The sequence below is a fragment of the Mobula hypostoma genome, chromosome 2, assembly GCF_963921235.1.
Source record: "Mobula hypostoma chromosome 2, sMobHyp1.1, whole genome shotgun sequence".
NCBI classification, from domain to species: domain Eukaryota; kingdom Metazoa; phylum Chordata; class Chondrichthyes; order Myliobatiformes; family Myliobatidae; genus Mobula; species Mobula hypostoma.
Genome location: NC_086098.1, coordinates 192,830,685 through 192,841,799, shown reverse-complemented (window position 1 = coordinate 192,841,799; position 11,115 = coordinate 192,830,685). Strand labels below are relative to the sequence as shown.

The following is an 11,115-nucleotide window of genomic DNA, read 5'->3' as shown; positions in this document are numbered from 1 at the left end:
GTTGGCAGAGGGAAAGAAGCTCTTCCTGAATCGTTGAGTGTGTACCTTCAGGCTTCTGTACCTTCTTCCTGATCGAAAAAGGCATAACATGGTGGCGCAGATGGATGCCACCTTTTTGAAGCATCACTCCTTGAAGATGTCCTGAATACAACGGAGGTTAGTGGGCATGATGGAGCTGACTAAGTCGTAAGCACTGCAGCTTACTTCGACCCTGTGCAGTAGCCTCACTCACGGCACACTCCCACCGTACCAGACAGTGATGCAGTACATCTGTAAAAATTTGCAAGAAGAAACATGCTGAGTTTCTACAGTATTTTGTGTCTGTTGGTCTGGTTAAAACTGTCTTCCTCAAATCTCCTCTAAATTGTATACCTTTTATCTTAAACTTGTGCCCTCTTATTATAGAGACCTCTGTTGGGAGGATAGTTTCTCGCTATCTACCTACCTAAGCCCTTCTTCTTTGTTTATTTCCAGCACTTCTACAAGTGGGGGCCTTTACAAAGACATTTTCGCTTCATCTTATGAAACGCTTTTCCTCTCTAAAACAAGGAGTTGTTTGCTTTTGACACAAGAGAATTTGATTGGATGGCTTTACACGCCGGCGATCTACTCCAGTTCCAGTCCCAGTTAGAATCCTATCCTTAGTTTACCTCCGATTCTGTTCCAGCTCCGGACTTTGCTTCTCATCCGGGCCAGTGTTGCCAGCCCCGTGTTTCCTGCGCTAATGGCTGACCGCATTTGAGGGAACAGGTAGAGCGACAGATACGCTGTATTCTGCCTTCTTTCTCGGTCGGTGCAGTGTCCCGTTGAGCTGCAAAGGTTTCAGTAACCCGGGCGGTTGCAGCGGCTGTTGTGTGAGTGGCTGGTGGCGGCTCCCGTTGGCTGGTCGAACGCCTTGTTTTGCCGTTGCTAGGCCGCTGATGATGGAGAGCTCAGGTGGACGCGGGCAGTGGTCGGCGCCCACTGCAGGCCCGCCCTCAGTGGGTAGAGTAGTGGTGAAGGGGGCTCCAACCATGTCTGGGAGCGAAGGCGACTCGGGATTGGGTTGGTCTGGCGGTGATCGCGGGTCAGAAAATGGAATGAGGGCGGTTACGCTTGGGATTGGTGCTAGGGGAGAGACACCACCTGAGATCCTGACCCAGGAATGGACAATGAAGAGAGAAGGAGATTGTAGGTGTCGGAGCAGCGCAGGAGTGATAGTGAAATGCGTGACAAGAGGGAGAGTGATAGAGGACTGAGGCTGGCTGAAGATGACTTTATTTTTGCTCGCGGTTTTGTTGATGGTTAGTGGGGTAATTGGAAACTAATGAGGAAATTGTTTTCATTGTTGGTTAGGGAAAGAAGAAACAGTAAGTAATTAGGTTTGAAGTGTTGAAAAAATGGGAGTTGGAGAGACTTGGGAATGGTGTGTCTTTTTCTGCCCCCATTTTAGTTAGTCGGTCTCTGAGTCTAGACTCTTGCTTAGAATATTTTTTGAATCAACACCTATTTCTTTAGTTTACAACTAGTATGTTTATGTTATTAAGTATATCATGGTGATATTTAAATAACTTGAAGGACCTCCGGCACTTGGGCATTGTGTATGGATGCTTAATACTCCAGAAGCAAAATCAGTTGGTTTGTCACGAGTTTAATTCTCCTACATAGTGAATAATTGATTTAAATTGTGGTTTAATTTTTAAGTGAGATTAAGCCATGAGGGAATTGGGAAATGGGTACTTATAGTGTTCTACAATCAATGCAGCTATTCCTGTAGGGAACAAAAGTGACCTTTTTTTTTTACAAGTCATATCTGCCAGTGTATGACTTTGGTGATAATGTATGTCACAACTTGATTGAGTGCTTTATGTATTTCCAGAGCAATGTGAAGCTAGATTCATAGCTCACTAAAAGACATTCACCAACTGGATATCAAATATGGTGTACTTGTCAATTACACTTTTCAATACTGAAAGTGAATCTCAACCAATTTCACCTGACGCTGATGCAAGTGAATGTCTTTCTTTTGTTGCTGAGTTTGTCTTAGTCATAATGAGATCAACTGAATGGTTTGTTGTGTGTACATTATATTGTGTTATCAAAACTATTTTGTAGGATTTTGGTTAGGTTCTTTGTTACAATTTTAAGGGTAGCATGAGCAATGAATTAAAATTTGCAACAGCAAAAACTTGTATACATGTATTTCTACTGTGCAAACCATTGCACCCATTTCGTGTTCTGAAGAATAGCAGCCATGTTAATAAAGACACTATATCATGCTATTAAGTGTAACCTATTCAATTTACTTAATGTACAATGGATTCTGGTAAATTGGACACTGGGACCAGTACATTTTGGCCCAATTAAGTGGTTGCCCCAAATAGACAAACTTTCATGGAAATAGTTAAGGTATAGAAAAAGGCAAACTACCATTTAACTGAGTAACAAATTGTGCATTTAAATGAAATGCAGAACAAATTAGAATACTGTTATTAATACTACTGTACCATAAAGCCATGTATTTGTATCCTAATAGTTATCAACAGAGGAATTCATCCAGTGTCTGCTGCTATGTTCTTTTGATTGACTGTAAATGAACAAAATCAGTGCAGACACCTAGAGCAGATAATGGACTGCCTTCATACATTGTTTTCAATTACTGCATCCTCCAAATCTTCATTTTCATTGTAACAGTCAAGGTGATTGTCAATACGGTCAAAATTCTTCATTGTTCCTAACTTGTTGAAGTAGTGGAATTGTTTTATTTTTATTTCTGGCATCCCCATGCCTCCATCATTGAAACCGCAGTGAGCAAAACAGTTCTGAATTGTTTTACTGCTAATTTCCTGGCAACTATCAACAACAAAAATCACTTTTTTGAACAGAAACACACGCAACTGATGCTATTTCAAAACTGTTCACTCTAAGCACAGTGTAGTATCTAATGGCCATACAATTGCATACAACTGACATCAGTTGAAAACTGTTTGCCCAAAAGCTTCTGTCCTAGTTAAGTGACAGTGTGTCCCAAATAAATGAAAGGAATCACATCCATTTTCTCAATTTTTGTTCTTTAAGAATTGTCCCAAATAAATGGTTGCCCTGATTAAATGATGGCCTAATTAACTGGAAGCCACAGGACTTCAATAAAGAAAATATTTAGAAACTCAATAAAAAAGGCTTTACAATTCTAATTCTATACAGTGAAAATAAGAGTTTATTGTTAACCTTCTGATTGGTGCAACAAAGCAAGTAGACACCAAATTCTCACTTCCATTTTAATAACTTGGAACAGCAATCCCTGTGATAGGGATTTTTGAGTAATATAAATTCAGCCTTGGAGAACTCAGAAATTACTACCCAAAAGGTTTGTTGTATAGAATAAAACTCACTCTCACTGAATTTATCTGGGGAAAAAATAAATACATGTTTGCTTGAATGCTGTTTCTCATTGCATGCACAGAAGAAATGGGAGAGCAGTGTGTTGGAGGTGCAAAGAAGGGCTTTGCTTTATCAAAAATCATGATAGGTAAACCCGTTCTTTACACTCCCAACAGAAATGTCCTCCCATAACATGGGGATTATCTGTAGTTGTTTCTGTAGCAATCGGCAATATAAGCACAAAATCCACAGAGTCCATTTCTATTGAATTTGTATTTTGCAGATTTCGGGGTATTTATTGAGTAAATTCCTGTCCCTTGTGAATACAGTATATTTGAGATGCTGGATACGTTTATAATCTGATCTGTTTTCTTTATTATCTCTTGTTCACTGCACCATAATTTGGGTCTGGATGTTCCGATGTTTTGTACATTTTAGTCTGTCCTTTTAGCTTTTCTTCCACCCTTATTTATGACTAGAAATTATTTTCTGAGATGGCTTGAGCAATTTAATTTAAAGAAATATAATAGCTCGGGTTTAATTTCTTCAATCTGTAAATACATAATTACATAAAGGCATAGCAAAAGGGCCAGTAATATCATGAAGGATCCTACCCACCCTGCTCATGGACTGTGTCCCATTCCCATCAAGCCGGAAGCTACTTGACATTCAGGCCAGAACCATCAGGTTCAAAATCAGTTACTTTCCCTAAGCAGTAAGGCTCGACCCACTACCCCCACCACCGCTACTTTTATCATTTCCCATCAGTCACTTTATGTGCAGACTCTCCTGTGCCTTGTGCACATACAATCTATCTATGTATATAGGCTATCTTAAGTATTTATATTTATTGTGTTCTTTATCTTGTGTTTTTTTTTGTGCTGCCTCAGATCTGGACTAACAATTATTTTGTTTGCCTTTACACTTGTGTAATGGAAATGACATTAAACAATCTTGAATCTTGAAACATGATTCAATGTCATGTGGATGGTAGAAATGTATTCTGAAGTATATGTTGAGTTCTGCTTGAATATGTCTTGAATGTTTATTTACTGCTGAAACATTTAAATTAAGTTTAAGAATAGGAGAAGATACCATCCCATTCTTCACTTTATACAAGAACATAAGAAATGTAAGTTCTTGTGGCTGCTCCTCCCTTCAAAATGATGATGGTTGATTTTTCACCCCAGTGCTGCTCTTGATCTCAGTCTTCAAAATACTCAATCCCTGAACTCCACAGCCATCCCGAGAGGTCAAGTACAGCATTTCCTTCTATTTTGGATAAAGATATTTTTAGCAGGTTCTGATATTTCTTGTTTTTATAATCTCTTACAATTTGTGAGGCTATGAGACATACCTAGCATGGCAGACTGTACAAATTTAATAAGAAAAACTGAGCCAAAATGACTCAAAATGGCCAGTTCTGATCTGGACAGAAAGAGCAAATTACCCTAAGTTAAAGAATGTATTTGGATTCTGAAAGCTGCAGTGTACCCGGGCAGAAGATGAGGTATTGTTCCTCAACCTTATGTTGGGTCTTTCTTTAATATAGATGAAACCCCTTTTTACTGGGCGCCTGCAGAGATGTGACTTGTTGGTTCCTCTCTAACAGCCACCAGACTCAGCGGTGGGAAAACCACCTTTCTCAGACTCTGTATGTCTAGGGTTGATATGACATGGGTCCCACCAAAACTGGGAAGTTGGGATGTCTCGCCCAGTTGAACCCCAATCTGTGAATACTGTGTAACTACTGCCCCCATGCAGTCACAATTAAACCATTAGTAAAGAAAGAAGAAAACTAAAAGGCCCATCATAATTAAAACAGTCAAATGTGCACAGGTTGGATCAAAAATTTTCCAAAAGCTGATGTGTCTCATGTACTCACGGCACCATCTCCTATTCACCGATCACTGGTAGGAATTCCCCTCTTGGACTCCATTGTATTGTGTATTCCCATGGGATCGAAAACTATGCCCGGTTCTCTTGAGCTTCTTCTCTTTCCATCTCCCACTGGTAAGACCTCGACCCACCTTAGTGTCTGTCACAAAACCTCACAGCCCCTTATCTTTACCATTAACCCAAACACTGCCAGCAGAACACACTGCTTTTACAGAAAGTCATTGAATGAAATACCCTACAACATTAGCAGTAAAATCTTAACCAGGGCGTTACATAGAGAAATGTGTTGAGGTACAGTACAGACCCGTCAGCCCATGAAGATATTCCGAGCTTTTATCCTGCTCTAAGATCAATCTAACATTTCTCTCCCACATAGCTCTCCAATTTTCTTTCATCCATGTGCCTATCTCAGAGACCCTTAAATGTCCTTAATGTGTTTATCTCTATTACAACCCCTGACAGTGCATTCCACACACTTACAGTGTAAAAAAATACTTCAGACATCCCCTTATACTTACTTTCCTCCAGTCACCTTAAGGTTATATGTGTGAAAAAAGTACATGATAATTGTGAATTCCTTATCCAAATAAAAATAAAATTAAAAAAAAAATAAATTATGACCTCTTGTATTAGCCACTTCCACTCTGCGAAAGGGGCACTGGCTGACCACTAGTTCTATGCCTCTTATCATCTTACACACCTCTGTCAATTCATCTGTCATCCTCCTTTGCTCCACTGAAGAAAGCCCAAGCTCAATCAACCTTTCCTCATAAGATATTTGCTTTAATCCAGGTGACATCTGGTAAATCTCTGGACCTTCTCTAAAGCATCCAAATCCTTCCTATAAGGATGTTAACAGTGCGAGTTGAATGTCTTACCAAAATCCATATACGCCATGTCCATTGCTTTACCTTCATCAATTTGTCTTGTCCTTATCTCGAAGAATTCAATGAGGCTCATGAAGCATTATCTGCTCCACACAAAACCATTCTCATTATCCCTCGTCAGATGATGCTTCTCTAAATGCTCATAAAGCTTGTCTTTAAGAACCTTCTCCAATAATCTGCCCATCATTGATGTAAGACTCTCTGGTCTATACTTTCCCAGGATTACTTCTATTACCTTTCTTGACAAAAGAGTAACATTTGCCAACCTCCAGTATTCTGGTGCTACTTCTGTGGCCAGTGAGGATGCAAAGATCATCACCAAAAGTGCAGCAATCTTGTCCTTTGTTTCCCATAATGACCTGGAGTATATTTCCATCCAGCCCCAGAGACTTATCTATCCTAAACACAAAATAATCTGCAGATGCTGGGGTCAAAGCAACACTCACAACACGCTGGAGGAACTCAGCAGGTCGGGCAGCAACCGTGGAGAAGATCAGTCGACGTTTCGGACCCGAATCCTTCGTCAGGACTGTAGAGGGAAGGGGCAGAGGCCCTATAAAGAAGGTGGGGGGAGGGTGGGAAGGAGAAGGCTGGTAGGTTCCAGGTAAAAAACCAGTAAGGGAAAAGATAAAGGGGTGGGGGAGGGGAAGCAGGGAGGTGATAGGCAGGAAAGGTGAAGAAGGAATAGGGGAAAACACAATGAGTAGTAGGAGGCGGAACCATGAGGGAGGTGATAGGCAGCTGGGGGAGGGGGCAGAGTGATATAGGGATAGAGGAAGGGAGGGGGAGGGAATTACCGGAAGTTGGAGAATTCTATGTTCATACCAAGGGGCTGGAGATGATCTAGATGGTATCTGAGGTGTTGCTCCTTCAACCTGAGTTTAGCCTCATCATGGCAGTAGAGGAGGCCATGCATGGACATATCTGAATTGGAGTGGGAAGCAGAGTTGAAGTGGGTGGCTACTGGGAGGTCCTGTCTGTTTTGGCGGATGGAGCGGAAGTGCTCGACGAAGTGGTCCCCCAATCTGATGTAGAGGAGGCCGCACCGGGAGCACCGGATGCAGTAGATGACCCCAACAGACTTACAAGTGAAGTCTTGCCTCACTTGGAAGGACTGTTTGGGGCCCTGAATGGTGGCAAGAGAGGAGGTGTAGGGACAGGTGTAGCACTTGCGCTTACGGGGATAAGTGCCGGGTGGGAGATCCGTGGGGAGGGACGTGCGGACCGGGGAGTCGCAGAGGGACTGATCCCTGTGGAAAGCAGAGGGGGTGGAGAGGGAAAGATGTGCTTAGTGGTGGGGTCCTGTTGAAGGTGGTGGAAGTTGCAGAGGATAATGTGCTGGATCCGGAGGCTGGTGGGGTGGTGGGTGAGGACAAGGGGAACTCTGTCCCTGTTGTGGTGGCGGGAGGATGGGGTGAGGGCCGAAGTGTGGGAAATGGAGGAGGTGCGGGTGAGGGCATCATTGATGACAGCAGAAGGGAAACCACGATCCTTAAAGAAAGAGGACATTTGAGATGTCCTGGAACGGAAAACCTCATCCTCGGAGCAGATGCGGCAGAGACAGAGGAACTGAGAAGAGGGAATGGCATTTTTGCATGTGGCGGGGTGGGAAGAGGTATAGTTGAGGTAGTTATGAGAGTCAGTGGGCTTGTAGAAGATGTCAGTGGACAGTCTGTCTCCAGAGATGGAGACCGAGAGATCGAGAAAGGGGAGAGAAGTGTCTGAGATAGACCAAGTGAATTTGAGGGCTGGGTGGAAGTTAGAAGTAAAGTCGATGAAATTGACGAGCTCAGCATGGGTGCAGGAAGCAGCATCAATGTAGTCGTCAATGTACCGAAGGAAAAGTTGGGGAGCAGTATCAAAATAGGTTTGGAGCACAGGCTGTTCCATGTAACCAACAAAGAGGCTGGCATGATGAGGCTAAACTCAGGTTGGAGGAGCAACACCTCATAAACCGTCTAGGTAGTCTCCAGCCCGTTAGTATGAACATAGAATTCTCCAACTTCCGGTAATTCCCTCCCACTCCTTTCCTCCATCCCTATGTCACTCTGCCCCTCCCCCAACTGCCTATCACCTCCCTCATGGTTCCGCCTCCTTCTACTACCCATTGTGTTTTCCCCTATTCCTCCTTCACCTTTCCTGCCTATCACCTCCCTGCTTCCCCTCCCCCACCCCTTTATCTTTCCCCTTACTGGTTTTTCACCTGGAACCTACCAGCCTCCTCCTTCCCACCCTCCCCCCACCTTCCTTATAGGGCCTCTGCTCCTTCCCTCTACAGTCCTGACGAAGGGTTCCAGTCCGAAACGTCGACCAATCTTTTCCATGGATGCTGCCCGACCTGCTGAGTTCCTCCAGTGTGTTGTAAGTGTGACTTATCTATCCTAATGTTTTTCAAAAGTTCCAGCACATCCTTGTTCTTAACATTGGCATGTTGTAGCATATTCTACACTGTCCTCACATTCATCAAGGTCCCTCACACTGGTGAATACGGAAGCAAAGTATTCACTAAGGACTTTCTCCGAGTCCAGGCTTATGTTTCCTCTTTTATCCCTGATCAGTCCCAAGCTCACTCTAGTCATCCTCCTGTGCCTCACATATGTGCAGTATGCCTTGGGGGTTTTTCTTAATCCTACTCATCAAGGCCTTCTCATGTTCCCTTCTAGCTCTTCGTAGTTCCTTTCTGCCTGCCTTTTAACTCTCAGGAGCTCTGTCTGATTCTTACTTTGTAAACCTTAACAAACAAGAGAAAATCTGCAGAGGCTGGAAATCCAAGCAACACACACACAATGCTGGAGAAACTCAGCAGCTGAGGTAACATCTATGGAAAAGGGTATAGTCAACGTTTTGAGCCAAGATAGTGAGCAGTAAAGATGTCAGAAAAGACAGGCAGGTGATGGGGCAAATTTGTAGCCATTGGGATGAGTTGCAGTGAAATCAAAGCGAAAAGTATCAAATACTGGTCTTAAGGTGTTGTACTTAAATGCACGCAGCATAAGGAATAAGGTGGATGATCTTGTTATACAGCTACAGATTGGCAGGTATGATATTGTGGCCATCACTGAGACCTGGCTAAAGGATGCATGTCTCTGGGAGCTGAACGTCCAAAGATACACAGTGTATTGGAAGGATAGGAAGGTAGGCAGAGGGAGAGGCGTGGTTTTGTTGATAAGAAATTATATTAAATCATTAGAAAGAGGTGATATAGGATCGGAAGGTGCAGAATCTTTATGGGTTGAGCTAAGAAATAGCAGGGGTAAAAGGTACCCTGATGGCAGTTATCTATAGGCCTCCAAACAGCTGCAGGGATGTGGACTACAAATTACAACTGGAAATAGAAAAGGCTTGTCAGAAGGGCAGTGTTATGATAATTGTGGGGGATTTTAACATGCGAGTGGATTGGGAAAATCAGGTCGGCACTGGATATGAGAGAGAGAATTTGTAGAATGTCTGCGAGATGGCTTTTTAGAACAGCTTGTTGTTGAGCCCACTAGGGGATCGGCTGTACTGGATTAGGTATTGTGTAATGAACCGGAGGTGATTAGAGAGATTGAGGTGAAGGAACTCTTAGGAGACAGTGATCATAACACGATTGAGTTCACTGTGAAATTTGAAAAAGAGAAGCCAAAGTCTGATGTGTCGGTATTTCAGTGGAGTAAAGGAAATTACAGTGGTGTGAGAGAGGAACTGGCCAAAGTTGACTGGAAAGGGACACTGGCGGGAAAGACAGCAGAACAGCAGTGGCTGGAGTTTATGCGAGAAATGAGGAATGTGCAAGACAGGTATATTCCAAAAAAGAAGAAATTTTCGAGTGAAAAAAGGATGCAACCGTGGCTGACAAGAGAAGTCAAAGCCAAAGTTAAAGCAAAGGAGAGGGCATACAAGGAAGCAAAAATTAGTGGGAAGACAGAGGATTGGGAAGTTTTTAAAACCTTACAAAAGGAAACCAAGAAAGTCATTAAGAGGGAAAAGATGAACTATGAAAGGAAGCTAGCAAATAATATCAAAGAGGATAATAAAAACTTTTTCAAGTATATAAAGAGTAAAAGGCAGGTGAGAGTAGATATAGGACCAATAGAAAATGATGCTGGAGAAATTGTAGTGGGAGATAAGGAGATGGCAGAGGAACTGAATGAGTATTTTGCATCAGTCTTCACTGAGGAAGACATCAGCAGTATACCAGACACTCAAGGGTGGCAGGGAAGAGGAGTGTACGCAGCCACAATTACGACAGAGAAAGTACTCAGGAAGCTGAATAGTCTAAAGGTAGATAAATCTCTTGGACCAGATGGAATGCACCCGTGTGTTCTGAAGGAAGTAGCTGTGGAGATTGCGGAGGCATTAGCGATGATCTTTCAAAAGTCGATAGATTCTGGCATGGTTCCAGAGGACTGGAAGATTGCAAATGTCATTCCGCTATTTAAGAAGGGGGCAAGGAAGCAAAAAGGAAATTACAGACCTGTTAGCTTGACGTCGGTGGTTGGGAAGTTGTTGGAGTCGATTGTCAAAGATGAGGTTACAGAGTACCTGGAGGCATATGACAAGATAGGCAGAACTCAGCATGGATTCCTTAAAGGAAAATCCTGCCTGACAAACCTATTACAATTTTTTGAGGAAATTACAAGTAGGCTAGACAAGGGAGATGCAGTGGATGTTGTATATTTGGATTTTCAGAAGGCCTTTGACAAGGTGCTGCACATGAGGCTACTTAACAAGATAAGAGCCCATGGAATTACGGGAAAGTTACTTATGTGGATAGAGCATTGGCTGATTGGCAGGAAACAGAGAGTGGGAATAAAGGGATCCTATTCTGGTTGGCTGCCGGTTACCAGTGGTGTTCCACAGGGGTCCATGTTGGGGCCGCTCCTTTTTATATTGTACATCAACGATTTGGATTATGGAATAGATGGCTTTGTGGCTAAGTTTGCTGACGATACAAAGATAGGTGGAGGGGCCGGTAGTGCTGAGGAAA

The 11,115-nt window shown here is 42.9% G+C and overlaps 1 protein-coding gene across 2 annotated transcripts in view; it reads left to right on the top strand.

The window, feature by feature from the left end:
- The first annotated feature begins 697 nt into the window (after nucleotides 1-697).
- Nucleotides 698-11,115, top strand: part of kif3b (kinesin family member 3B) — a 46,142-nt gene continuing 35,724 nt past the window's right edge. For both annotated transcript variants that reach the window (XM_063041318.1, XM_063041317.1), the window contains exon 1: nucleotides 698-750. The gene's annotated coding sequence lies outside the window, so the exon portion shown is untranslated. The remainder of the gene's footprint in view (nucleotides 751-11,115) is intronic.